The 6000-nt window shown below is 41.6% G+C and overlaps 1 protein-coding gene across 1 annotated transcript in view; it reads left to right on the top strand.

Annotated features, from left to right (window-relative positions):
• Positions 1-1761: 1761 nt before the first annotated feature.
• The window catches only part of Eda2r (ectodysplasin A2 receptor), a 47462-nt gene continuing 43223 nt past the window's right edge, over positions 1762-6000 (top strand). Inside the window, exon 1 of the mRNA XM_038317264.1 lies at positions 1762-1847. The gene's annotated coding sequence lies outside the window, so the exon portion shown is untranslated. The remainder of the gene's footprint in view (positions 1848-6000) is intronic.

Below are 6000 nucleotides of genomic sequence, written 5' to 3'. Positions count from 1 at the left end.
TGAGGTCTAGCGGGAGATATTTTGGTAGCTAGGGATATGTCCTTGAAGAAGAAAGTGAGACCCAGACTATTTGATAAGTCTCTCTTGTGAATTCTGGCCATCATGTAAACAGTTTTGTGACACTTGGATAAGCTAAGTTGTCACAGAGCAAAAAATAACAAGGACAGCCAACTGTGGGCTTAAATCTCCAAAACTATGAGCCCAAACAAGCCTGTTTTCTTCAAAAACTGATGGTTATTGTTATGGAATGCTGGCTAAAGCAAAGACGAGTCGTTAATGTTGCTTCTGTCCACCGTCTAGACCTTTGCTATTTATTGTCTATAATCCAGAAGCAACTGCATCAAATGGGAATGTCTATAGAAAGCCAGTCTCGGCCTCATAGCAGTGCTTCTAATGCAGAATCTATGTGTTGTCAGAAAGCGTATGTAACTGCATGTGCACACAAGCATGTGGGAAGACCCACTGTAGAATTTCAAGGCCTTCAAGAACAAGAATCTGTTCAAGTTTTAAATGCCAAAAGCAAGACTGAGAAAGATAATATGATTTTACACATGAAGTTGCTTGGGCAAGGGTCCTAATGCCCAGATCAACATTCCTTTTATTACAATAAGGTCTCAAAACTCAACTAGTTCAGGCACTATGATTTGAAGAAGATGGAGAAAATCAGAGGGCCCCTCTTTTAGAAAAAGTCGCCCTTTTTGGAAGAAAAGGCAGATTATTCCTCTATTGGTCCCTCCTCTTTATTAGAGACAAAAGTAGCTGTGGAGAGTAATAATTTTCACTTTAATTTCAGAGATGATGTCAGCTTGCTCCAAAAGTGTATGTATTTATTTTTTATGTCCAGTATACACTTGTATGCAACTAAACTCTAGTCATTATTCTAATCCAATTCTGATCATTTCCTACAAATGATTTTCAGCCTCTGACACTTGATTATGAATTCCTGTTTTTGGCCTCTACCCAGGCCAGGTGAAGTATCTCAATTTGGTCAAGACATATGCCCTCCTCTATACCATGGCTCAAGCCTCCACTTCTTCCTATCTATAATGCGTTCTAGGACACCCACTATAGTGTGGCCTGTGAAATCACAAGACTCTCAGAAAGTATCATTTTTGGAAGAGCCCTTAGAGATACTATGTATATGATGTGTGTGTGTGTGTGTGTGTGTGTGTGTGTGTGTGTTTGTACCATATATGTATGTGTAGTGAGACCCAGAGACCCATCAGAAGTAACAGGATGTCTTAAAAACAGAGTGAAGTGTTAGAATCTGGTTTTTCTTCTTTTTTTTTTTGTGGTCTTTCCCCAGCTTCAGGTTTCCTGGTAAAAATCTTAATCTTCTGAGAGTACTAATATAAAACTGCAAAGCCAGAGCTGGGAAGTGCCTTTTTCTTGTGTCTGAGAATCCTAACTATCCCACCATTTGGTTTTCTCTGGAACTCCAAGCCTGCTAAGCCATGCACAGAACTTTGAAAAACTGAGCTGCATTTAGCTGCCTCCTCCCTTCCTGCCCACAGATTCAGTTAGCTCCAACTCAAGGCCCTCCCCCTCGCCCCCCCCCCCCATGCCCCAGCTTCAGTTCCTGGAGCTTTAAAAACTCTTGCCTTGTGGCTTGGCCATTGTTTACCAGCCAGACTCGCAGAGGCCTTTCAGGGGCGGGGTTTATTTGCATAACCACTCCCAGACACATCAAATAGTCCAATAGTTGTCCTGCATGCCTCACAGGGGAGAGGAGGGGTATCGGCATAACATGATAGAGAGGATGGATTTGATCTGTTGTTGCCACACGTGAAAGTGAAATGAATCCAGCAGAACACTGGTTGCAACGGATTTCGCCTATTGTGAGAGCGGTATGCAGGCTGGGTGCTGAGGGGCGGCTATTGGGCAGGGTGTCTGTTCTGTACTCTAATGTGTTTGCTCAGGGAGTCTCTGTATGATCCATCCATTGATCTTTACAGGTTAAGTGTGGGAACACTCTTTCATTTGGTAACTAACTAGGGACGGAAATAGAGGACCACATCAGATGTCCCTTTAAGGGTGCTACAAAGTCAGCCTGACTTGGGGAAAAGTATTCTCTAATCAGTCATTTCATCGTTTGAGCCCTGACAGCACTCTCTGAGATGTCAGAAAGTTAGGCTGTTATCCCTACAGCCTTGACTAGTCAGTTCCTGACTGTGCGGGTTCGAACTGAAGCCAGATGGCCGCTGGGAATATGCCCGGACTTGTCCAACAACATTGTACATCTGGGATCCAGAGATGAGGAAGAGAGAGGAGGAGGGAATGGATTGGATATTCAGAGCATCCTGCAGAAAGCTGAACTACTTAGCCCACCCACGTGGTGCTTGGGCAAGTCCGGGCCTGTGTAAAGAGCAATTTGGCACTGTGTATGGGGGCTTTCAATCCAGCCTTGTCACCAGTGACTGAGTTTCATTTGATCACTTGCTGCTGGAAGCCGAGCCCAGGACAGTGATATTTTGATCCGGCCTCACCCCAAACACTGGCCAAGACCCAGACAGCTGCAAGAACTGGCGGGGTGCAGGGAGGAGAAGAGACCTGCCAGAGACTAAGCTGGGAAAACAGGCTGGAGGATCTCATTTTGACAGGTTTTGGCGGTGATGGCCAATATCATGTAGGGCAATGGAAGGTAGTAAATTGTGGAACTGTTTAGGTAACTGTCCTGTCCCCTTCACATTTAATAAATATAAAATGCGTACTGAATATCTACCCTCTATCACCAAGTTTGAAGCACTAAGCTGTCTACGATAGAGAGCTGCATCCCCTAGGACTTAACAGACTCATCCTGAGTGGAGGAACACAAATAATACTGTACAAGGTGAATTTTAAAAGTTCAGTCAAAATGCTCTCAAGTAGTCAAGTAAGGACCACATCCACTAAAGCCAGAGAAAAACAGAAAAGCTGTGCCCCCCCTCACTTTTTTAGTGTTTTGTTTTGAGTGGGACTTGTTCTGGGTATCTTTAGGACCTGATAGTGTCCCAGGTAGATAAGGCTGGACTAAATGAAATTCTGTGTAGCAAGGTGGCTCTTTAGTTCCTGATCCTCCTGCTTCAAGCTCCTAAATGCTATAAGCACAGGTATGTGTTTATTATGCCCAGCTGACTACTTTTCAGTCCTAGCACCTTTGGGTGCTAGAGAGCAAAACTCTTTATATTCAGATCTCATTCCACCAAATAGCAACTGTGTGACCTTGATCGAAAGGCATAAAAGGGACCTGAGATTCATTTTACTCCAAGTAAAAGTTGAGTTAACAGCACCAACATCATTGAGTTATTGTGATGAACTGAATTAATCCATGTAAAATGCTTGTACATGCTTAGCATGGTTCAAAATAAGCACTCAATAAATGTTAATCATTATTATTGAAGGTAGATTATGTAGCACAGATAGGGTTTCAACAGGTGGAAAAAGGAGAGGAGGCATTTGAAGTAGAGAAAACATGAACAACTGCTTGATGGCAAGGAACCCAGAACATGTGAAAGGAACAATAGTCAAATTGGATGCTTTAGTACAATTGGGAGAGAGTACCAGTTAGATAGGTGGGAAACCACCTGAGACTTTAAATACTTGAGTTTCTGTGTACTTGGCAGAGCATTGTACCGCCACGGTGAGTTTCTGAACTGAAGAAAAAGTCAGATCTGCACTTTAGGAAGAACAATTAGGCAAATGTGAATCAGCTGGGCAAGAATAAGAGCACACAAAAGTGAACAAATGAAAATTGATGTGGTGGCTGAGAGAACAGAAAGAAGGCAATGCATGTATCAAGTAACACAAACTTTGAAATCCCTTTAGAGATTTGAAATGATGAATTACATGAGATTTGAAAAGGGAAGGATGGAGTTTATCTCTTGGGGTTAACTTATACTTTGAAACAGTACACATTTTCGTCCTACCTTTCTAGAGAGTACAATTTAGAACCTGTTGTTTGGAATCTTAAATGCATTCATTGTATATTCAATATTTCCATGATGAATCAGACTAACTGGTTTTATGCAGTAAAGAGATGTTTCTTCCATTCACGATAGAATCATGAGGAAACCCAGTGAGAAAATCCAAACTTCCCTATGTTTCCATTTTCCTGAAAAATGAGAAATAGTTCCCACTGGTTGGAAGAATTAAAAATGATAATCTTCTAAAGGATCTATCCCAATGTTTGAAGAATAGTAGGCTTTTGCGAGTCATATGTTTCTTTTCTAACATTTGACTTCACCTTTAAACATCCATCTCATCTCTGACAACACTTCTAGAGGAAAAGTCTTTGCTGTTCTCTAAAAGATCCCATTATCTGGCTGTGGGGAAATCCTTGACAGCTGAAAGTTTTTCCTCTGGTTCAGCTGCATTATCTTATGCCTCTGACGTGTATTCAGTTGTTCAAAGGGTGCTTTCTGGGGCTACTTACCTAACACCCCCTTTCTCTCTTCTGAAAGGTAGGAGCTCTGAAGACCAGAGACCAAATTTCCCTCCATCTGCCATCCCCTGGGAAATCAGCTGGGTTTCTTCCATTTCTCATGTGACATAGTATTAATTAAAATATTTGTCTGCGGTTTAGAATTATACACAATATACAGCACCTTAAGAGCGATGTCAATAACTGCAAAAGAAACATGATGGAAGAATGTGACACAGTTCTTTATAGTGTATCATTCCTTTCAGTTCCTTAATTGCATCATTTCTTCACTAGAATATGCTTAGAGAAAATGAAACATGCTGGGGATCATTTGGTCTGTGTGTGTCTGAGCCATAACTGCAAGCCAGTTTTCTTCTAATTCACGTTTTTCCTTTTTTTTTTTTTTTTTTACAGCTGCTTGCATATAAGATGTTGGCTAGATAGATTAATTCTGGCACCAGAGAGGAAGAGAGGAAAATAGCTATTCAACTGCCTTGTGTCAGCTACATTGTCTTTGAAATTTTTCAGGAAGAGGAACCAGGGGCCTAGAAACCTAAGGCAGGCCACATAGCCTTCCTTTAGTTAGATGTCTTCGTGATCTGCTCCACTTGAGTGCCTTATGCAGGGAGTAAGGCATACGTCATTATTGAGAGCTGAAGCTTTTGAAGCAGCAGCTATTTTTTTTTTCTCTGTTTTCTTTAGAGGACTGGCTTCACCCATATATTCTCCCCTAAGGTGCTGAATGGGAAGAGAACTGGTCAGTTTTATCATCATTTTATATATGAGATGGACCATTATTATTAGAGACATATGAGAGATGTGAAGATGGCTGTAGTCTGTTTTAGATTAGCATTAACTATATATTTTTCAGTGTTCCTCTAGACATACTCTCTTGCAAATGATTGGCCTTCTTCATTCTGGTTTGGTGGTTTTCTCTTTTGTGACAAAGCCTAACAGAATTCCTAGTGTGTAAAACAATTATCAGCTGAGTTTTTAGTGAGCGACTATCCATTCTGAAGGATTTGCAGTTATTCTATATGTATCCCTAACAACAACCTAGGTGCTCCTGACTGAAGAATGGATAAAGTGTGGTAATATACAAAATGCAGTATTACTCAGCTGTAAAAACAGTGACATCATAAAGTTTTTAGGCAAATGGATGGAACTAGGAAAAAAATCATTCTGAGTGAGGTAACCCAGACCAAGAAAGACAAACACAGTGTGTACTCACTCATAAGTGGACATTAGATGTAAAGCAAAGGATAACTAGAACACAATCCACAGCTCCAGAGAAGCTAGGTTACAAGCAGGACCCTAAGAGGGACACATGGATCACTCTGGGAAGGGGAAATAGATGAGGTCTCTTGGGTAAACTGGGGGCGAGAGGTGGTAAGTGGAATGTAATAAGGGATGAGAACATGAGGGAACAGGATGGTCCAGTTTGGGGAGGGATGGGGTGGAAATTCAAGTAAAGAGATATCTCCATAGAGGGAGCCATTATGGGGCTGCGGAGAAACCTGATGCTAGGAAAATTCCCAGGAAACCACAAGCAAGACCCCTAGCAATAGTGGAGAAGATGCCTAAACTGGCCTTCTTTTGTA

The sequence above is a fragment of the Arvicola amphibius genome, chromosome X (genome assembly GCF_903992535.2).
Source record: "Arvicola amphibius chromosome X, mArvAmp1.2, whole genome shotgun sequence".
NCBI classification, from domain to species: Eukaryota; Metazoa; Chordata; class Mammalia; order Rodentia; family Cricetidae; genus Arvicola; species Arvicola amphibius.
Note: the sequence above shows the minus strand (reverse complement) of the source record. Positions and strands in the feature narration are given on the sequence as shown.